This window comes from Lynx rufus, unplaced genomic scaffold (genome assembly GCF_022079265.1).
Source record: "Lynx rufus isolate CCGP_SWC_20201006 ecotype Redwood Valley unplaced genomic scaffold, mLynRuf1.p SCAF_1, whole genome shotgun sequence".
Taxonomy (NCBI): Eukaryota; Metazoa; Chordata; class Mammalia; order Carnivora; family Felidae; genus Lynx; species Lynx rufus.
The window spans coordinates 43,821,513-43,845,410 of record NW_025814823.1 but is presented as its reverse complement, the minus strand read 5'-3'; the positions used below and the strand labels follow the sequence as shown (position 1 = coordinate 43,845,410).

Genomic DNA, 23,898 nt, shown 5'->3' with positions numbered 1-23,898 from the left:
GTACTTTGTATAAACAGGATCTTAATTGCCCTCTGATCCTTGAACCTGTTTTATAGGAGCTACTACCTTCTGACATCCGTGAGCCAACACATCTCATAAGCACACCTTCGTCTTTACCAGTAACTTGAATATCTCTAAAACAGCAAACTTAGAATATCCAATGTTTTACCATCTACTAATATATTTCCACTTGCTCAAATGATCACGAGTGTACTTTTCAAACATACCTATTTCTCCATTGACCCATTATATATTTTTCCATCTGTAAGCACATTCTTAGTTCAGTCTGGCACCCATAGGTTTGTAACCTGAAAATCTTAAAATCAAATTACCCCTGATATTATCTTCTAGAGTTTTTTCAGTGAATGAGTTATTTATTGTTCAGTTATTGAAAAATTCCATTTTAGCAGACTGATTTTTGTATAAATACATGATTTTGAAACTTAAATTGACTCTCATATGTATTCAATCAATTAAATCTAGCCTCCATTTTTCACATCTGAGCAAGACAATTTTATACTTACTTTCTTTGAACCTCTAAAATTTTAATTCAGTTTTTTTAATATTTAAAAATTATTAATAAATTAGTATTAACAGGCCATTCTCATCATCTTTCCAACAAGCTTAAGAATCTGCTGAATATACTTCTTATCTTCTCTGCCCTATTTCAAGGGAGGAAGTTATCTCTTTCCTTTACAAGGGAAATACCCAATAGTTATGCTCAGGAACTTACCCTCTTGGTCTCTGAAAGACTTGGCTCTGTTCCTTTTTGCATGCTCTGTATGATATGTTTTCCTTTTCTATTGTGTCATCCCCATTGGTATAATGATATAAGTGGAACAAAACAAAATTCTCTTAAGCCTCAGATGCTCTACATCTCTGCATAGCTACCACTTATTTTTTTATGCTGTAATAATTTGTTGTGCTGTTTCTTTATTCCAAACTCCAAATCATCCTACAAAACAATATAACCTGCTTTCATGCCCATTAATCCACTAAAGCTCTTTTTATGAATGTCACCAACAATCTCCAATTTTTTTTATTTTTTTTTAACGTTTATTTATTTTTGGGACAGAGAGAGACAGAGCATGAACGGGGGAGGGGCAGAGAGAGAGGGAGACACAGAATTCGAAACAGGCTCCAGGCTCTGAGCCATCAGCCCAGAGCCCGACGCGGGGCTCGAACTCATGGACCGCGAGATCGTGACCTGAGCTGAAGTTGGACGCTTAACCTACTGAGCCACCCAGGCGCCCCAACAATCTCCAGTTTTTAAAATCAATGGGCCCTCTCTGTTATCTCTTACGCATACTGTCAATGTTATTTAATGTGGTTCATCACACCACCTTTTAAGAACAACCTTCATCTCTTGGCAACTCTGACAATACTCTCTTATGTGTGGTTCACTGCTTGCTATCTATACATAAACAGTCCAGCCTTCTCAGAATATTTCAGTTGTGACTCCTTCATTACCTAATCTCTAAAGGCTGGTATTTCTCAGGGCTCTGTACTTTAAGTTCACATTTTTTCTCTCTACACTTTCTATTGATGTAAATGCCACCTGTGATCTGATGCCTCTTAAATATATACAAGTAAAGCACATAATATCCACATAAAGTTCTAGGGAATACATTCCTATGCACTAAAATAAAATAATAAAAATGAATTTAAAAAGTTAATCTTTACTCAGAAATATATAAATTAACATTTCTCCTACTGGTAATTTCTATGTTAGTGCTTGTTGTTTGGTTTGAGAACCTAATATAACTGCCTGTGCTATTATACTTTCAATCCATCAATGGTGAAAACTAGAAGTAATTTTATACTAATTATATTAAACTACTTATCTTGATATTAAAATATGTCATTTAGAATCCAAATTACTATCTCAGCCAGTTGCAAAAAAACATAGTTAATTGTCATTCTGAATAAAACAACATAAGTAAATTTTCATTTTGAAAAATTCCTAGAAATATATCCATTTCCCTAACTGAAGATCTATTCTTTTTCTATTATCTGAAATATTGGATTTACAGCTAACAAAAGCTTCTAAACTAAAAGCACTGTCATAGTTAATTAGTGAGAAAATACTAAATGCATAGACAGTTTGATTTTATTTTGTTATTTCTCTATACATGCAATGATACTAAATATTTCAACTAATAACTTCTGAAGGGAAAAATGGAAATTCGATAAATTCTCATTTTCTTTGAATCGAAAATGTTTAGACTTTCTCACAAATGAAATCTTACATCATTTTTATTACTAATTATCTTTAAATTAGCAGCATCTAGGGGAAAATTATTTCATTTGGAATCCATACTGTTATCAAAGCTGGTTGTGAAATGTTATAATGCAGTTAATCATGTGTACTCTGGATGTTTCTGTCCAGTTAGAGACAGAGTGAAGAATGATAGAGCACTTATAAAAGTCTATAATTTTAGTTTAGGCAGTTGCAAACAATGGCTAACACTTACATTACTTACTATATACCAGACTTGACTCTCAATGCTTTTATGCCAGTTATCATATAAATGCTTCAGATCAATTCTCCAATGTCTTTTCAACCTTTGGGAACCTGAACTGCTTGGACCGTACCTGTGGGCTTACTTATATTTGGTTTCTAATAGGATTTAACGAATGGGAAAATATGGCACAATATAAAAAGGAGTGAAGGAGCAAGGGGAGAGTATACGTTTCGCTAGCTTCATTTTAGTGCGATCAATTTGGACTGGTTGGGTCCTGTAATTTGCAGATCTTCTCAAGGCTGCTTATCTATACAATTGTCTCTAAAGAAGTTACTGTAGGAACTGTGCATTCCCCAGTCTTTTCACATCTGGAGTGGCAACATCTCCCCTATCACTGGTCCTACGGTACTGAAGTATCCCTTGTGAGTTTTTTTCGTCCTTCTCATACATTTGAATAGTTGTTTTTCCCTCCTCATTGGTACAGCCATATGTAACTTAGCACCTTAATCTCTACCAATAATCATTGGGATGGGCACATTTCACCTCCATTTTGCAGATGAGAATTGAAGCAGAGTAGGTTTAGGTCACGCAGCTGGTATGTGGTAGAACTGGGATTCACGTCAGTTAATTTAAAAATAAAAAAAGATTTATTCAACAACCGCACAGATTCAACACATACATGCAACACACAGACACATCCTGAAATATTACAGTCATGTCAACATTATAGGAGCATTTTAATAACTTTCTATGAGAAAAAAATAGCCTAGGAGTAGATCATTTGCAATGATCACTGTAATCCTTCTAATAATATTACTTGGGAAATATTTTTATTTATTTTTTTTTCAACGTTTATTCATTTTTGGGACAGAGAGAGACAGAGCATGAACGGGGGAGGGGCAGAGAGAGAGGGAGACACAGAATCGGAAACAGGCTCCAGGCTCTGAGCCATCAGCCCAGAGCCTGACGCGGGGCTCGAACTCACGGACCGCGAGATCGTGACCTGGCTGAAGTCGGACGCTTAACCGACTGCGCCACCCAGGCGCCCCGGGAAATATTTTTAAATGAGGACATAGGCTCATGAAAGTGACCAAATTTGGTCAAAGGTTCATATTGATTAAGGTTTTCTAGGGAAGTTTGTAATAAGCTGACACAAACCCATAATAAAGGACATGGCTACATTAGTCTTTTGTTAACCACAGCAGATATTAGTATAAAGAATGTGAGTGTTGCAGGAAGAAAAGTATGGAGTATCTCACCAGAAGTGTACAGAGCTATGGGATTCTGCTAGCAAATGTCTCCAGGGCAGGAGAGGATCCTGCTGAGTATATGGTACTCGGATTCCTACTTATGGCAGTCTTCAAAAAGTTATTTTCCAAGGGACAGGGATCCCTCTGAACTTCTAAATAATTAACAAGATATAACTAATGAAAAAAAAAGCATAAATTCACTTAGATACCATGCATGACTAAAAGTTGTTTTCTGTGTGGAAGAAAAGCAAAGTGCTGCAAAAAAAAATATGATCTCTCAATGAAATTAAACTCACAATTTCAATAAACCAGTCATCTGCCTACTTGTGGCTACTAATCCTGACAAAATCATTGTTTCTTGGGCAGACTTGCCTCTCCCTGGTGACTGACCCTCCTACCATCACTCTGGGTTCACTGTAAGGGCACAATCCTTCCTCTAATGTCTCTCATTGTTAACACTTACTATGAGACTTTTTGAGTGTTTACTGAAAATGGGAAGAAATTATAACATAGGTGACAATTTAAATTCCCTGCACAAGCCTTTGCATCATGTACAGTCCAATTTCTTTAAGTCTTTGCTTGTCTCTATATTTATATTAAACATGCAACAACCCCAGAAGATAAATTAATTGTTTTCTAGTCCCAAGATAAGACTGAACCCTTAATATCAACATTTTCTGTCATAGCAATGAGTCATCACTTGTCAAATGTCTTTTCCTTTTCTTACTCTATATTCTCTCCCTAGGTATTCTAAACCATGCCCAAAGAAAATATATTTCTGGTCTAGACATTCAAAATCCCTTCAGTGAGTTTCATATTTGTGTATACAAATCTATAGATGATTGCTTCTATTTGAGGTCTCAAATTTACCTTGCATCAAACTATTTAAATACAACATCATAGTCTCCTAACCCTTAAAAATGTTGTCCTCTTCTGGGGCTCCTGTGTGGCTCAGTTGGTTAAACAGCTGATTCTTGATTTGGCTCAGGTCATGATCTCACAGTTCTTGAGATCCAGTCCCCCTTCACAAGGGTGAGGACAATATTTTATAAAGATTTACAAGGCTTAAATATTTTAACAATATGTGCATACACATTTTGAGGATTTTTTTGGTTAATTTTTCATAGATATTCTATAAACATGGTGATATAAAATACTATTTTTTTTCAACTTGTCAGCTTAATGTGAACTTCAGTTAGATATCATTTTCCCCAATCCTGGAAGATTTTTAAAGAAACTAGAAAATACTGATATAAGAAAAAACTAATATATAATTAACAAAATAAGAATTTAGGGTGGTAAAGGCAAAATTGTACCTTCACTCTCTTAGAGTTTTCCAGCTGGGCTTGAGAATTAAATTGACATAAGACAGATTAACAGGAGAAATGCATACAAATTTCTATAACTTTTACATGACAGAGTTCTCATAAAGAATGAAGACCCAAAGGAATAGCGGAACCTATATGCTTTTATAGTAGGCTGAACAAAGAGAAATTATGGAAGGGTAATTATCTATGTAGAGAGGATAAAGGAAGATAAGAATTATTTTGAAAAGTTCTGTTTGTATAGAATTATTTATACATAATTCTCTCTGTCTCAGCTTCTTGTTCTAGGTAAGAATGTTACTTTCTTCTGGAAAGGGAGGACATTTTTCACATGGGCATTTCATCTCTTGCTTTTAAGAAAAAGAAGGAAGGTCAGAGTGTTTTTCTCACATTCACTGTTTTTGAGTGCTTTTTACTCAAAATAATGTTTATGTCAAAGTGACATCTGTTGGGGTAGCATATCCTGTCACCCTTTGTCAGCAAGTAGGGAAAGGTTTCTATGTATATGTTCCCTTGTTTATAGGAGAATACTAACTTCTTTTTTCTAGAAATGCCATAGAAGTGAGATATAAAAAAAGATATAAAAAAGAGGTTTATTTCTATCTCCAAAATACAAGTTACTTTAAAAACAATAACATTTATAGTTATATATTTGTTTTTCCCAGTATTACATTATAAGTACAAATTAATTAATTTTGGAATATGTAACTTTATTCGACTTAATTACTCTTGCTAGTGTATGAACCCTTTATTTTGAAATTATGACTATAATTAAATATCTAATCTTTAACATTAAAATGTAGTTATATCTTAAATTTATTAAAAAAGAGATGTAGTGATAAGAAATATTCTACAGAAGTGAAATCAAATTTTTGTAATTTGTATTTGTAAATATTTCTTGTAAGTTCTTAAGTTTAAAGTTCATAAGACAACACAGAAACATTACAAAATGTTTAATTATAGAATTTAATACAACTACATATTAATTATACATCAATAATTTATTAAAGCATTCTACACCATGATTTTTATAATATTTAAATGTACCTAGAGCTATATTTACTGGTATTTTTTGAAAGGTAATGTCATCATTGTTTGATCATACAGCTACTCTAGATCTTTGGAGGATAAAGGGAAGGAATTGAATTTAGTGATGTCTACTATGTTAAAAACACACACACATACACAAATTATGATAAACTTTTGCTTAGATGGAGGCAATCTTGAGCTTATCTTGAGTATCTAATACTAATTTTTTTCCTTTACGCTAACTTTTAAAGTTTTTATTTAAATTAAAGTTAGTTAACATACAGTGTAACATTAGTTTCAGGTATACAATAAAGTGATTCAACACTTCCATAATCACCTGGTGCTCATCATAACAAATGCACTCTTTAATACCTGTCACCTATTTCATCCATTCCTTCCACCCACCACCCCTCCATTAACCATCAGTTTATTCTCTATAGTTAAGAGTGTGTTTTTTGGTTGCCGCCCCCCCCATTTCCCTCCCAACCTCTCTCTTTTTTTCCCTTTGCTTGTATGTTTTGTTCCTTGAATTCCACATATGAGTGAAATAATTTGGTATTTGTCTTTGTCTTACTTATTTCACTTAGCAGAATACTCTCCAGCTCCATTCATGTCATTACAAAAGGCAAGATTTCATTCTTTTTGTGGCTGAACAGTATTCCATTGTATATATAAACCACATCTTTAACCATTCATTAGTCAATGGATACTTGGTCTGTTTCCATATTTTGGCTATTGTAGATAATGCTGCTATAAAGATCGGGGTGCATGTATCCCTTTGAATTAGTATTTTTGTACCCTTTGGGTAAATGCCTAGTAGTACAGTTGCTGGATTACAGGGCAATTCTATTTTTAACTTTCTGAGGAACCTACATACTGTTTTCCAGAGTGGCGGCTGCACCAGTTTGCATGACTACCAATGGTGCAAGAGGGTTCCCCTTTCACCACATCCTTGCCATCCTTGTTTCTTGTGTTGTTGATTTTAGCCATTCTAACAGCTGCAGAGTGGTATCTCATTGTAGTTTTGATTTGCATTTCCCTGATGATGAGTGATGTTGAGCATCTTTTCATTCTTTACACTACTGACTAATCTGTTGATATACAAATATTCACCTAATATGTAAAATGAACAGTGTGAATGTATGAAGGTGATACTAACATAGAATAAGCAAGAGGCAAAGAAGAAAGTGAATGAAGGACAGAGAGAAACATAAGGAGAGAAAGAAATGGAGGGCAAAGAAGAAAACACAGCTCCAACAATCAAATAATGGGAGAATAAGTTATATTTAACCAGTCTCTCTATAGGACAATCTTCATTGTATATCTAAACACATGAGACTTTCAACAAAAATTCTGTTCTCACTGCTCCTTCCTTGTGGAATCCCAGGGGAAATGAAGTTACTTAAAACTCTCACTTGGTAAAGGCTTTGCAAGTATTCCCAAACACCAATGTTTTTGGATGGATCTTCAGCTACTCCCACTGATCCAAATTACCCTCTTCCATAAACAACCATTCTTGTATCAAGTAAATAGAGAGGAAAGAGGCATTCCTAGGAAGTTAGTTGCACAGATATGATTAATTGAAAAAAACACAACTTTTCTATCTACTGAGCTATTGTTAGAAAAAAAATATTCAGTTTACTCTTTAGGGAACTCTAAGTCTAAAGAGTCTATCATTATTTAAAACATTTTGCAACAATTTGAATGACAAGCCTTTTTTCCACAAAGCAAACCACAACCAAGTTAGCAGTTGTTATTTCTGAAATCCCAAGGATTGTTGACTTTGTACTCCATGAAATTCATTTTCCCTGTATTTCACATATTTACAGTAGAAGTTAAAGTATCATATGCCTTTTACCCTGGTTTTAAACAAAGTTGTTATTTAATATTTGAAAATAAGATGTATACAATCTGATAATTTATAAAACAAAGGCTTACAGAAGGGCTATGATACACACTTAACATTATGCTCTTAAAAAAATATACGTAGTTACATAGCTTCCAGCATTGCATTTGTGATTCAAAAGACATATGTAATTTTTTATGCAAAACCATCTATTCAAGACACAATTTTGGGGTGCCTGGGTTTCCCAGTTGATTAAGCTTCTGGACTCTTGATTTTGGGTCAGGTAATGATCTCATGGTTAGTGGTATCTGGCCTAGCTTCAGGCTCTGCGCTAACAGCATGGAGCTTGCTTGGGATTCTCCCTCTCCCTCCATCTCTACCCCTCCCCCACTCATTCTCTCTCTCTCTCTCTCTCTCTCTCTCTCTCTCTCTCTCTCTCAAAATAAATAAAATTTAAGAAACCCCACAATATTAATCAGAAAAATGTCTTTTTTTGTATTTAAACTTCCCAAATAAATCACTTTATACCTGTGTTCATAGATCTTTAGAGTTCAGTTATCATTAAATAACAGAATGGTTAAGGCCGTGAACTTCAAGTTCAGAGTAGCCTGCTTCAGGTTTCAAATAAACCATTTGCTAGCTGTGAGTTTTCCATTAAATTACTTACCTCTTCAACACTTCATGAGGCATGCATGTAAAGTGTTTAGCCTTCATTGCATGGCATATTACATGTTCAATGATATTTGAAGGCACCATTAGTATCATTTTAAATGTAAATTATTGACACATGATAAATATAGCTACAAACGTGTTTTTCCTTTTGCTAAAAGTAACAGATTGGACAATTAATTGGACAATTAAATCTCAAGCATTTTAAGAAAACTGAATTTCAGAATCAATATATATATATATATATATGAAGCTTGAAACTTTATTTCATGCTGTTGAACTATGATATGAAATCCTTTTCAGTGTAAGAAACTAACTTCATATTCTCTTTTTCTACTAAATCAGTTTGAAATGATTCTTTGGTGAAACAATATAAACAACTCTTTGGAAAAATATGTGGAGAATATATATATTCTATAAATGCATTGTACTTTTTTTTTACTTCTCTCTATTTTTAAAAATTAATAGATATTTGGAGATCTGGCAATGTAGCATTTGAAGAAAATTAAATCCAGACAATGTTAAAGGCATGAAAGCCTGAAATTCCTACCCTAGTGTGAAAACCTTAAAGACTTTTTCTATCACCATTTTTTTTTTCTGCAGAATATTTTCTGGAGCTAAGTAGTTATTTTAAGCATTCTTCTTTATTGGTTATGTCCTACAGTGAGTTACTGGGAAAACTATTGTGTTTGACCAGGTTAGCTAACATTTTCTTCACTGAATTCTATCAATTTTTTCTAGGATTGGGGAACAATCCACTCCATCATTTATTGCTCTCAGAACACTGATAACACCCATCAGTGATCTATGGATTATAATTTCAAATATGCAGTCAATTTCTACCAGATATCACATTATCACATCTGTATAAATAAAAAATAGAACTAGGAGAATGTTATGAGACTTTTGAAGCAAGCACTTACCAAAAAATTATTTAAGTCTAACTTAAAAGTCAAATTCTTTCTTTTTTCCCACAAAGTCTCTCTCTTGCTCTCTCTGTCTCGCTCTCTTGCTCTCTCTGTCTCACTCTGTGTTTCTTGCAGTCTCTCACATACACACACATACAAACACACATGCATGTACTGTAATAGTGTGATAATGTAAAAAGCAAAAAGCAGTCGGACTGTCTTAAATATGTTGATGCAAATGATTACATTTTATAAAATATTCAAAGCCTTCAATTTTGTCCATTGTGGTTCTATTTATGTCCCTGAGACTGATAATAAAGTACCAGTATGACACTAAATTTTCAGCATTCAAGTGTCAAAAAAAAATCTTCAAAGTCAAATGAACTATAAGACAAATTCATGTTTAGATAAATAAAGTGAATGTAACAGTCGATCATGCAGAAATGCAATTAATTGTGCTGCATGAGTAAAGAAGGTCAAAGATAAGCTGTTTGCCTTTGTCAGCATTTTGAAGACACTGAAAATTCCACACCACCTAAATTAATCAAGGACTATTTTCTTATAATATTACTAAATTCACACTACGTATTGCACCATCATTTCTGTAACATAGTTGCCACTATTAATAACACTTCATCTGTTTATAAGAAAATAATATTTTCCAAAATTATTGTAATTGGATGAGCTAGAAAATGTGTACAGCTTTTCTAAAAATATAGAACTATTATTTTATCATTTAAAAGAATTCTGTCTTTCCCTTTAATAGTAAGCCTGATCACTTTGACCTTAAATTTTTTTAAGTATATCATTTTGAAACGAATACATGTAGTATTCAATAAATAAGCTATATACAGCATTATCTGATTTTTTAGAAGGGATTATCTGCTGTTGTACAACTCTACTTATTGTGTGAATAAATCTTTTTATGTTTTACTCCTCAAACAGAAAATTAGAAAATAAGTCCCATGAAAACATAGATAACAAGTTTGACTTGGAATTGTACACATTTTACATATCTATATATTTGTTGATGAAATACAGCCCATATACATAATACTTATGTAATATAAAGCTGTTTATTACTGTTACCTTATATTTACTGTACTTACTTTCTCTGCGAAATTGAGATCTGTGAATCCCTTGCTAACCCAATTGGTCAGCAGTAACCTGGACATAAGGACTAAAATAGAAGAGATTAATGTGACATCCCAAGTTCATTTAAAGATATACATTGTAATCCAGGCTAAAATTCCCACTGACCCACCATGTCCTTATACACATAAAAGAGCAGGAAAGAATATATGGTACTTTAATGCTTATTTTTTTAATGCTCTCACTTTTATGATCAACAAACTTTAATATTTCTTGGAGACATGATTAAAACTTTACTTTTGTATATCCCAAGTTGCCTAATTTATACATGGCAAGAAATCTGTATCCTATGAGAGATGTAAAAGATATCAAAAAAAAAATGTGGAAAACAAAGAGTACTTTAATGGATAAACTGGGGCACCTGGGTGGCTCAGTCAGTTGAGCTTCTGACTCTTGGTTTAGGCTCAGGTCATGATCCGAGGGTCATGGGATCCAGCCCAGCACTGGGCTTTGTGCTGACCATGGAGCCTGTTTAACATTCTCTCTCTTTCTCCCACTGACCCCTTTCCTGCTCATGCTCTCTCTGTCTCTAAAATAAAAATAAATAAATAAAGGATAAGCTATATAATGTTAAGATATACAAATAAAATCTGCATACAGACTGAGGAATATTGAGTACTAGGCTGCTGTTAAGACTGAATTCATTCAGGGGCGCCTGGGTGGCGCAGTCGGTTAAGCGTCCGACTTCAGCCAGGTCACGGTCTCGCGGTCCGTGAGTTCGAGCCCCGCGTCAGGCTCTGGGCTGATGGCTCGGAGCCTGGAGCCTGTTTCTGATTCTGTGTCTCCCTCTCTCTCTGTCCCTCCCCTGTTCATGCTCTGTCTCTCTCTGTCCCAAAAATAAATAAACGTTGAAAAAAAAATTAAAAAAAAAAAAAAGACTGAATTCATTCTAAGTGCAATACCTTTGATTGAATGTCATATTTACAGCAATAAATGGGGAACAGAAGAGACATCTACAATGCTTTTGTGTTCTATTATTTTTCTTTTTAAATGTTTTATATTATGAAATATATCACAGAAAAGAGTGTTTAAATGACAGTTATTGAAATCAATATGAGGCATATTTTTCTATAGTAAGCCTCTATCTTAAGAAATAGAGATTATCATAAAAATTTGCATAATTTATCATTATATAAGATATTAATAAATAGACTGATGTATACTTATGTAAGCACCATGACTTTCTTGTTTTGTTATTTGAATATCCTTTTAAATAAAAAAAAAATTATGTCCTAAAATAAAGCCCAAGTAATCATAAGGCATTTTAATTTCCGTGAGTTTTAAGGAGAAAAATTTGACATATAAATTGCTATTGGGTAAGAATATATAATGTGAGAGCTTTTTTTTTTTAATGTTTAGTTTTGAGAGAGAGACAGAGTGCAAGAAGGAGAGGGGCAGAGAGAGGAAGACACAGAAACTGAAGCAGGCTCCAGGCTCTGAGCTGTCAGCACAGAGCCTGACACGGGGCTCTAACTCAGGCACCAGACCGTGTGATCATGAACTGAGCCAAAGTTGGACGATCAACTGACTGAGCCAACCAGGTGCCCCTTGAGAGCTTTTAATCAACAACTTTTACAAGTCCTATAGAATAATAGAGTTAGTATTTATAAACCCTAAAGAACAAAGTTTGTGTACTAAATCTTACAAGATTATTTTTCATTTTAAAAATCATTTTAATTCATTAGACAATTATGTAAAATTGTTTTCCTTTTCCTTTTTTATTAATAGTACATTTCTAAATCTAATCTTTTGTCTGAAAGGGTAAATTCCTGAGGCTTCTCACAATGTTTATTTGATTTTTTTATAACGTTGGAAGCATACTGCACGTTCAAGCTTGAATATTCTATAAATTGCAGATTAAACCAAAATTATAGCCTTAAAGTAGTTGAAACCTTAATAATGGCTGAGATAAACTGAATTAAATTAATGTGATTTAAATTAAATTAAATTTACTTTTACAAGATACATGTCATGAGTATGCATGCCTTAGAAAAACAACTCTGAATAGTAGTAATCATGGGATATTGTATCAAAATATATTTGAGTATCAGTTGATGCTTGCCATTTTGAATACCTAAAAATCCCCATTTTTGGCATATAAACTGTAATGCAATTTCAAAACTTGTCCATTTGGGAAATTCCATGTATTTAAAACATTGTATACTAAGTATAGTTTCATTTCAAGATTTTACTTTCTACCTAAAATCTCACTGAAATAGTCTAAGGAATGGGGCTATATGGGGAAAAGCCTACCGGAAGTTGGGCACAATGGTTTCATTGCACAAGTCGTAGTTTAACACAAGAATATACAAATTCATCTTAAAAGACATTTCCTTGCTATCCTGAACTGAGTCATGTAAATTTCTGATGCTCAGGGCAGCAGCAGTTGTGACTGACTTCATGAAGGGTATCAGACACTTGGAACTGTGTTTTCTCATAAAGATCTCAAAAAAAACATCTTTTCAATTATCGAAGGGACATATAACATATGTATTTTGTCAAAAAATGGAAAACATATTTGTCACAACATTGTATTATAAAGGAGTATAGAGTGAATTGTCAAGTATTTCCTTTTCTCTTTGCCACCAATAATTCAAGACCTGACTTAGATAAAGCCAACAAGAAAGTAATATGAAACAGATGGGAATTTGTAGAGGGTCAAATTAAAACTTAGAAAGAGATTTAAGAAATTTCCTAACTAATTTCCTAACTATGAATTTTCCTAAATTCATAGGAGGAGCTTCTAAAATAACATTGTGTAAAATCATTGAACTTCTTTGCAAGTGGCTAGAATTCCCTTAAAATATACTAGTTGAATCATCTACTTGGAAACATGACCTAGCAAAATGAAGCTATGATAATATTATTGTTATTTTACTAAGAAAGATTACATGTAATACATGAAAAGTGTTACTATACATGCACATTCATATACATGAAAATAATTGACTAGGAAAAAACTGTAATAACAACCTACAAAATCTCTGACAAACCCACCAACCCATCTACAGTTCTAATTCAGGGAGCAGACCTACAGTTTTAAAGAGGAAAACAAGACTTAGTTGATATTCTGGTGTGCCACTAAAATAGATAACCTTAATGACCAAGGACTTATTTTCCAAACTTCTAGGAAGTTTGACTGCTTATGGCTAGCAGCTACGTCTTTTTTTCTGGGTTATAAGTCTATTATGAGGAGCTGCTTACCTAAGATCATGGCCAATATACAGGGCCACCCTTATCCAAGATTTATTGATGGGAGATATAATAGTCTTATCCACTTTTTCCAATTCAGGACATTTGTTAAACACTAACTTAGTTTAAAAGCAGCTTTTAGAGAAATATCTGCCTAATCATTGGGAATATGACTGTTGTATCACATATGATGTGTCTATGTTTATCTTGATGTTTACCTTGCCAAACTGTCTTCCAAAGCGGTTGTCCCAATTTGCATTCCTACCTGCAATAAATAAGAGTTCCTGTTGTTACACACCCTCACTAAGTTTGATATTTTCAGTGGTTAGGGTTTTTTAGTCACTCTAAAGAGATTTCTTAATTTTTTTTTGATTTCCTTAAAGTATGTTGACCAACTTTTTGTGTCCCTTTTCCATACTGAATCTTAAATATTTTTATCAATGCAGTCCTGTTCAGACTTTTTGTTTTGCTTTTTTTTTTTTGTTTGGGCAGATTTTTTTTAAAAGATCTATTTCTACACTTTGGTACTATTTGTACTAAATGCCTAAAAAGATACACTTATTATTTGCCAAGTGTTACCTATCTTTAAAATGCCAAATGATACAAAATTGCCAAACTGCAGTAGGCAACAGATGGCAAAAATGGACTTAAAATTCTTCATTTTTTCCCAGATTTTCACATTTGTCTAATTTTAATTTCTCCTTTCATCTGAAAACATCTTCTGTTATTAATATTCTCATTTCATTTTCTTTCTGCATCTATCATGCATCTAATATAGAACAGCAATTCTTTCTCTCAAAACTGAGAAAAATAAATTTGTAAAAAATCATCTGTTACCATCCTAAATCAAGACTTCTTCCATTTCCCATTATAATCCTAACTATCCCACATTAGTACGTCCTCCTATTCCAACTCCCTTCTTCAATCTAGCCGCCACTACATTTTAGACAAAAATTGTGATAAGGAGCACATTATATGAAATCAACCCATTTAATAAAAACTTAAGTGTATACTACATTATTGTTTTTTTTTTTTTAATTTTTTTTTTCCAACGTTTATTTATTTTTGGGACAGAGAGAGACAGAGCATGAACGGGGGAGAGGCAGAGAGAGAGGGAGACACAGAATCGGAAACAGGCTCCAGGCTCTGAGCCATCAGCCCAGAGCCCGACGCGGGGCTCGAACTCCCGGACCGCGAGATCGTGACCTGGCTGAAGTCGGACGCTTAACCGACTGCGCCACCCAGGCGCCCCAAGTGTATACTACATTATTGTTAATGATGAGCATAATACTACACAGTAGAATTCCAGAACTTTTATTTCATAACTGAAACTTTATACTCACTGAACAGCAACTCCCATTTATCCTTCCCTCAGCTACTGGCAACCAGCATTCTATTTTCTGTTTCAATGATTTTAACTATCTTAGGTATAAGATAGATATAAGTGGAATTATGCATATTTACCCTTCTGTAACTGGCTTCTGCACTTAACAGAATGTCCTCAAAATTAATCCATGTTGTAGCATAAAACAGGATTTTAATATATATATGTATGTATATATATATATGTATATGTATATGTACACATACATGCATACAGACACACATATATGTGTATATATGTACATATATGTGTGTATATGTTTGGGTAGTATGGACATTTTAACAACAGTAAGTCTTCCACCCATGAACACAAAATACCTTTCCATTTATCTGTATCTTTTAAAAATTATTTTCAGCAATGTTTTGTAGTTTTCAATGTACATTTATATATATATTCCACATTTTCTAATCCTCTGTCGATAGAAATATGAGTGGTTTCTATTTCTTGGCTATTGTGAATAATGGTGCAATGAACATGGGAGAGCAAACATCTCTTCAAGATTATGACTTCAGACCTTTTAGATAAACATACAGAAGTGGTACTGCAAGATCACATGGTAGTTCTATTTCTAATTTTTTGAAGGATCCTCTAGACTTTTTTCCACAGTGGTTGCTCCAGTTTACATTCCCTGTAGTAATGTACAAGGGTTCTAATTTTTCCACATGGTTGCCAACACTTATTTTCTGGGGGTTTTGTTTGTTATTTTTTCTTAATAATGGCAATCGTAACAGGTATAAGTTGAGATCTAATTGTGTTTTTGATTTGCATTTCCCTGATTACTAGTGAAGTTGATCATTTTTTCATATACCTTTTAGCCATTTGTATGTGATCTTTGGAGGCATGTCATTACTCAAGTCATTTGACCATTTTTAATTGGGTCATTTGTTTACTTTGCCATTGAATTATGAGTGTTTTATATATATATATATATATATATATATATATATATATATATACACACACACACTATTAACCTCTTAGTACCTATATATTGAAAATATTTTCTGCCTTTTCATTCTGTTGATTTTTCCATTTTTCCTTTCATGCTGTTGATTTCCCTTTGCCATGCAGAAGTTTTTTTGTGTGATATATTCTGACTTATCTATTTATGCTATTGTTCCTTGTGTTTCTGATGGTCATACCCAAGGAATCACAAAGCTTTTCCTTTATGTTTCCTTCTAAGAATTTTACAATTGAACATCTTCCTTAGTCTTTATTTTGACTTGATAACTGTGGATGGTGTAAGAGGAGGGTCCAGTTTCATTCCATTGCACGTATATTTCCAGTTTTCCCAGAATCATCCTCCCTAATGTGGCAATCTTGTTGTAAATCAGGAGACCACATACGTATGAATTTATTTTTGAGCTCTCAAGTTTGTTCCACTGGTCTACAGGTGTAGTTTTTGTCCAGTATCATACAGGTTTAATTACTGTACCTTTTTCATATGTTTTAAAAATAGGGAAGTGTGTGTCCTGAAGCTTTTTTCTTCTTTTGGTCAAGGTTGTTTTGGCTATTTGGGGTCCTTTTTAGTTCCATAGAATTTTAGGAATATTTTTCTTTGTGTGTGTGTGTGTGTGTGTGTGTGTATGTGTGTGTGTGTGAAAAGTGCCATTGAAATCATGATAGAGATTGCATTGAATCTGTACATTGTTTTGGGTAGTATGGACATTTTAACAACAGTGAGTGTTCCAAGCTATAAACTCAAGATACCTTTCCATTTATCTGTATCTTTTAAAAATTATTTTTATCAGTGTTTTGTAGTTTTCAGTGTACATGCCTTTTGCCTCCTTGGTTAAGTTTATCATTAAGTATTTTAGTCTATTTAAAAAAAATTAATGTTTATTTTGAGAAAGAGAGAGTCAGAGAGAGAGAGACAGAAAGAGAATGAAAGCAGGGAGGAGCAGAGAGAGAGGGAGACACAGAATCTGAAGCAGGCTCTGGGCTCTGAGCTCCTGACACGAGGCTCAAACTCACAAACCATGAGATCATGAGCCGAAGTTGGTCGCTTAACCAACTAAGCCACCCAAGCGCCCCAGTATTTTATTCATTTTTATGATATTGTAAGTGGGATTGTTTTCTTTTCTTCTTTTTTTTCTCTTTTTTTTTTGGAACTTTGTTCAAATATTATGAATTGGTCGTTTGGTTTTCAAACTCACATGTCTCACTGTCAAATGAAGGCAGCAGTGTTTCAGGAATAGTCATAATCTCAGACTAGTCAATTACTAAACTCTTACAAATTATTTCCCAAAAGTTAAAGTTTTCCAATATTTGTTGTTGTTGTTGTTAAAAAGAGTCTCTTATCTCCCTCACGTAGTCCATTTTGGCTTGTCCTGTGTCCTGTCTGAAGACACTGTCCAGGGGCTGCTAGTTATGGTCCATCAGTGCATCCTACAGGTCCTCGCTCTGGTCCATGAGCTCCTTGTTGGCTTCAGTCACATCCAGCTGTGGCATGGGGTCCTCCAATGTGTCATACCCAGCTTCTTCATATGTCTACATAGTGCTCTGAGTGTAACCAAACTGGGGACAGTTGTAGCTGTAGCTGCCTCTGTTCTGGTCATGTCCCAGTGGGTGTAGTAGTTCTGCTACTGCGGGTAATGGGGGTTGTAGCTGTTAAGTATTAACTCTGATTCTACCTCACTGACTTCACTTGGCTCACGTGGGGATTGCCAGACTCCTCAGCCACACTGGTTTAGATGCCAGGCTGACTGCTCCCTGGCACTCGGTCAGGGCTCACTTCTGTTTCAGTACATCTGCAACTGTGACAAAACCATAGCCTTTAGACATATCTCTTTGGTCCAAAACTGCCCTGACTCCCCAAAAGGAGGGGTAGACTTTGACGAAGAATTCATACAATATGCCATCATCCACATCTGGGTCAGGTCCCTCACAAAGAAGAAATACTCAAGGCTGTTTTCTGGTTGTTTCCAATAAGTGGCATAGTTCAGTTAAAAATGTTCTGCCTTGGCAAAAAAAAAAAAAAAAAAAAAAAAAAGCCACAGCTTTTTATTCTATATAAAATGAAGGGAACCATTAAGGGCACTGCCAGCTCCATGATTCTATGAACCCAGATGTGCCAGCCTGGTACAGCTGTAAGCTAAGTAAAGGTGTAGGTCCTGGAAGGGGCTTCCCATTAATTTCATGCAGATGCTTCTTGGCTGTGGCCAAATCTGTGAATTTTTTATAAAAAAGGAGCCAGCTAGGATTCCAGTGAAGTGGTATCAGATAATTTTGATGCTCATCATTGTATCCCCCTAGATGGCAGGGATTGTGGAGATGAAATTCTCATTCATGTAGAGCTTCAACTCATCTATACACAGGCTGGCCTCTATGCTTACAGTCTGGCTGGGATTGTGTGAGCTAAAAAGGCCTGCATGGGCTCCATCCCTTGGTCTGGAGAAAGAAGAAATGGGCTTGTTTTCTTAATTTATTTTGTTGTATAATTCATTATTACCATATAAGCTTCACATCATTTCTGTATTGTGATTTTGTATCCTTTGACCCTACTGAATAGGTTTATTAGTTCAAATAATTTCTCTTGTGGACTCTTTGTGGCTTTCTGTATATTAATTCATGTCATCTGTGAACAGAGAGAATTTTATTCTTCCTTTCTGATTTGGATGCCTTTTATTTATTGTCTTGGCCTAATCACTCTTGCTAGGATTTCCAGTGCTATGTGTTTTTTATTTAATTTAATTTAATTTTACTTTATTTTATTATTTTATTTTATATTTTATTTTTATTTTTTGTTGTTTTCATTTTATTTTTCATCGGGATAAGAGTACTCTTCAATCCCCATGTCCCATCAACCCCGGTCTCCCAGCCTCCTCCCCTCTGGAAGCCATTAGTTTGTTCTCTGTAGTTCAGAGTCTGTTTCTTGGTTTGTCTCTCTTTTCTTTTCCTTTACTGTTTTTGTTCCTCAAAATCCACATGAGTGAGATCACATGGCATTTGTCTTTCTCTGACTGACTTACTTCAATAAGCATTATACTTTCTATCTCTATCCATGTTGCTGCAAGTGGCAAGTTTTCATTCTTTTCAATGGCTGAGTAATATCCCAGGTTTCTATCATGAATGGATGTTGTTCTTTGTCAAAAGTGTGTGCTAGGGGCGCCTGGGTGGCGCAGTCGGTTAAGCGTCCGACTTCAGCCAGGTCACGATCTCGCGGTCCGTGAGTTCGAGCCCCGCGTCGGGCTCTGGGCTGATGGCTCAGAGCCTGGAGCCTGTTTCCGATTCTGTGTCTCCCTCTCTCTCTGCCCCTCCCCCGTTCATGCTCTGTCTCTCTCTGTCCCAAAAATAAATAAACGTTGAAAAAAAAAAAAAAAAGTGTGTGCTATATCTGCTGAAATGATCATGTGGTTTTGTCCTTTTTCTTTTTGATGTGATTATCACTATGGTTGTTATGAGAATATTAAACCACTCTTGCATCCCGGGAATAAATCTCAATTTATTGCGGTATATGATTTTTAACTATATATTGTTGGATTCAGTTTGCTAATATTTTGTTGAGAACTTTTGCATTTATATCCATGAGAGACACCAGCCAATGGATCTCTCTCTCTCTCTCTCTCTCTTTTTTTTTTTTTTTTTTTTTGTGGTGCCTTTATCTGGTTTTGGTATCAGGGTAATAATAGTCTTATAGAATAAATTTGAATGCATTCCTTCGTCTTGTATTTTTTTTGAATCACTTAAAAAAATGAGCATTGATTCCTTTTTCATTATTTGGTAGAATTTGCCTGTGAAGCCGTCTGACTTTTGTTCACTGGGAGATTTTTTATTACAGATTCAATTTCATTGCTAGTAACTGGTCTGTTCAAATTCTTCTATTACTTCCTGCTCTAGTGTTGGTAGGCTATATTTTTGTAGGAATTTATTCATTTCTTCTAGTTGTCCAATTTGTTGGCATTTAGTTCTACATAATATTCTCTTAAAATTGCTTGTATTTCTGTGGTTTGGTTGTTATTTCCTCTTCCATTAGTAATTTTGTTTATTTGGGTTATTTCTCTCTCTCTCTCTCTCTCTCTCTCTCTCTCTTTTTAATGAGTTTTGATATAGCTTTATTAATTTTGTTGAATTTTTCAAAGACCAGATCCCGGTTTCATTAACTTGTTCTATTGTTTTTGTTTTTTGCTTGTTTGTTTGTTTTTTACTGTTTATATCATTTATTTCTGACCTAATCTTAATTACATCCTTCCTTTTTCTGGGTTTGGGACTTTTTTTTCTAACTCGTTTAGGTACAAGGTTAAGTTCCTTATTTGAGATTTTTCTTCCTTCTTCAGGTAGGCCTGTGTTTGTATAAACTTCCCTCTTAGAACCACTTTTGCTGCATCCCAAAGATTTTGGACCATTGTGTTTTCTTTTTCTCTTTTTAAATCATTAATTGGTTGATTGATTGATTTTTGTTTCAAGTTTTTATTTGAATTCTAGTTAGTTAATATATAGGGCAATACTGATTTCAGGGGCAGAATTTAGCAATTCATCACTTATATGTAAGTGCTTATCACAACAAGTGCCCTTCTTAATACCCATCACCCACTTAGCCTATCCCCTGCCCACCTCTCCTGTAGCAACTCTCAGTTTGTTCTCTTCATTAAGAAGTATCTTATGGTGTGGGGTTCCTGGGTGGCTCAGTTGTTTAAGAGTCCAACTTTGGCTCAGGTCATGATCTTGTGGTTTGTGGGTTCAAGCCCCACATCGGGCTCTGTGCTGACAGTTCAGAGCCTAGAGCCTGCTTTGGATTCTGTGTCTCCTTCTCTTTCTGCCACTCCCCCTGCTGCTCTCTCTCTCTCTCTCTCTCTCTGTCTCTCTCAAGAATAAATAAATGTTAAAAAAATTTTAAAAGTCTCTTATGGTTTCTCTCTCTCTCTCATCTCCTTTCCCCACATTCATTTGTTTTGTTTCTTACTTTCCACATACGTATGAAATCATATGGCATTTGTCTTTCTCTGACTGACTGGTTTCACACAGCATGATACACTCTAGCTCCACCCACATCATTGCATATGACATGATTTCATTCTTTTTGAAGGCTGAGAAATATTGTCTGTATACACAACCTCTTCTTTATCCATTCATCAGTTGATGGAAATTTGGGATCCTTCCATAATTTGGCTGTGATTGGTAGTGCAGCTATAAACATCAGGGCAGTATGCCACCTCAAACCAATATTTGTGCATCTCTTGGATAAATACCTAGTAGTGCAATTGTTCAGTCATGGGATAGTTCCAATTTTAACTTTTGAGGAAACTCCACAGTGTTTTCCAAAGTGGCTGCAAGTTTTCTTCTTGTTTCTATACATTTTCTCTGATCCTTTCTTCTCTTGCTTTCTTCCATGGTTTGTTGGCTTTCTTTAGAGATACACTTGGATTAATTTCTGTTTATTCTTTGCTTATCTATTACTGGTTTTGAATTGTGGTTAGGTTTGTACATAACATCTTCTGCATATAGCACTCTATGTACGTTGATGGTCGCTTAAGTTTAGACCCAAGTTTTACTCCTCTCACTCCTAGAATTTATGTATATAGTGTCATATTTTTCCCACCAAAATTCCTTTTACTTTGTTTGTTTGTTTGTTTATTTATTTATTTATTTATTTATTTATTTATTTATTTATTTTATTTATATTTTATTTAAATCCAAATAGGTTAACATGTAGTGCAATAATGGCTTCAGGAAAAGAATTTAGTGATTCATCAAACACCTAGTGCTCATCCTGACAAGTGTCCTCTTTAATGCCCATTACCCATTTAGCCCATCCCTCCACCAACACCCCTCTGCAACCCTCAGTTTATTCTCTGTATTTAAGAGTCTCTTATGGTTTGCCTCCCTCTCTGTTTGTATCTTATTTTATCTTTCCTTTCCTTCCCCTATGTTCTGTTTTGTTTCTTAAATTCCACATATGAATGAAATCATATGATATTTATCTTTCTCTGACTGACTTATTTCACTTAGCATAATACACTCTAGTTCCATCCATGTTCTTGCAAATGGCAAGATTTCATTTTTTTGATCACTGAGTAATATTCCATTGTAATATATACCATAACTTATTTACCCATTCATCATTCGATGGACATTTGGCTATTATTGATAGTGCTGCTATAAGCATTGGGGTGCATGTGCTCCTAAAATCAACATCTTTGTATCCTTTGGGTAAATACCTAGTAGTGCAATTGTTGGGTCATAGGGTAGCTCTATTTTTAATTATTTAAGGAAAGTTCATACTGTTTTCTGGAGTGGCTGCACCAGTTTGGATTCCCACAAGCAATGCAAAAGTGCTCCACTTTCTCCATATCCTTGCCAACATTTGTTATTTCCTGAGTTATTCATTTTAACCATTTTGACAGGTGTGAGGTAGTTTCTCATTATGGTTTTGATTTGTATTTCCCTGATGATGAGTGAAGCTGAACACCTTTTCATGTGCCTGTTAGCCATCTGGATGTCTTCTTTCAAAAAGTGTCTGTTCATGTTTTTTGTCCATTTCTTCCCTGATTACTTATTTTTGGGGTGTTGAGTTTGATAATATTTTTATAGATTTTGGATATTAATCCTTTATCTGATATGTCATTTGCAAATATCTTCTCCCATTCCATTGCTTGCCTTTTATTTTGTTGATTGTTTTCTTCACTGTGCAGAAACTTTTTATCTTGATGAGGTCCCAATAGTTCATTTTGCTTTTGTTTCCCTTGCCTTGGGAGACATTTCTAGTAAGAAGTTATTGTGGCTGATGTCAAAGAGGTTGTTGCCTCTTTTATCCTCTAGAATTTTGATGGTTTCCTATATTACATTTATGTCTTTCATCCATTTTTTTTGTATGGTGTAAGAAAATGGTCCAGGTTCATTCTTCTACATGTCGCTGTCCAGTTTTCCCAGAACCATTGGAAATAATTTTCCTGCTTTGTTGAAGATTAGTTGGCCATACATATTTGGATATAGATCTTGGTTTCTTTCTCAAAATTAGGGAAATTTTCACCTATTATTTTTCACATATATTTCTGCCCTATTATGTTTCTTTTCTTTTTCTAAGATCCCTATAATGCAAATATTATTACCCTTGATGGAGTAAAATGATGGAATTTCATTTATTGTGTTCTTGATCTCTGATTGGTTCTTTTCATCTCTGTGCTAAGGGTCTCACTGATGTCCTCCATCCTTTTCTCTAGTCCAGTGAATATTTTTATGATTATTACTTTAAATTCTTTATAAGTCATATTACTTTTACCTGTTTCACTCTGGTTTCTTGCTGCGGTTTGGACCTATTCTTTAATTTGGAAGATGTTTCTCTCTCTCCTCTTTTTGTCTAACTTCCTTTATCTCTTTCTGTATATTTCTCTGTGTTAGGAAAGTCAGCTAATTCTCTTGCCCTTAAAGATAACAGCCTTATAAAGAGGTCTTGTAGTGCCCTGCAGTGCAGTGTTTCCTTTTCTCCAAGACCTGGGTTTCTGGGAGTGTCTCCTATGTGAGTGGTGTGTGCTGTGCTATTGAGTCTTGGCCTCTTTTTCCCTCAGGCCAGTTGTCTTCTGAGTTTCTTCACCTATTGTGGGTATCAAGGTATGCAGTGGTCTGCTTGCAAAAAGAGAGTTGCACCCACCACTTCCGGAACTGAGGTCCTGCAAAATACGTGGGTCAGGAAATGTGGTGTTGCAGGGTTTGTGTCGGTTTTCTGGGGAAGGGGCCCAAAG

At 34.7% G+C, this 23,898-nt stretch overlaps 1 pseudogene; it reads right to left on the bottom strand.

Annotated features, from left to right (window-relative positions):
- Positions 1-17,503: 17,503 nt before the first annotated feature.
- On the bottom strand, positions 17,504-22,279 carry LOC124508554 (tRNA selenocysteine 1-associated protein 1-like; annotated as a pseudogene).
- Between the last annotated feature and the right edge of the window lie 1,619 nt (positions 22,280-23,898).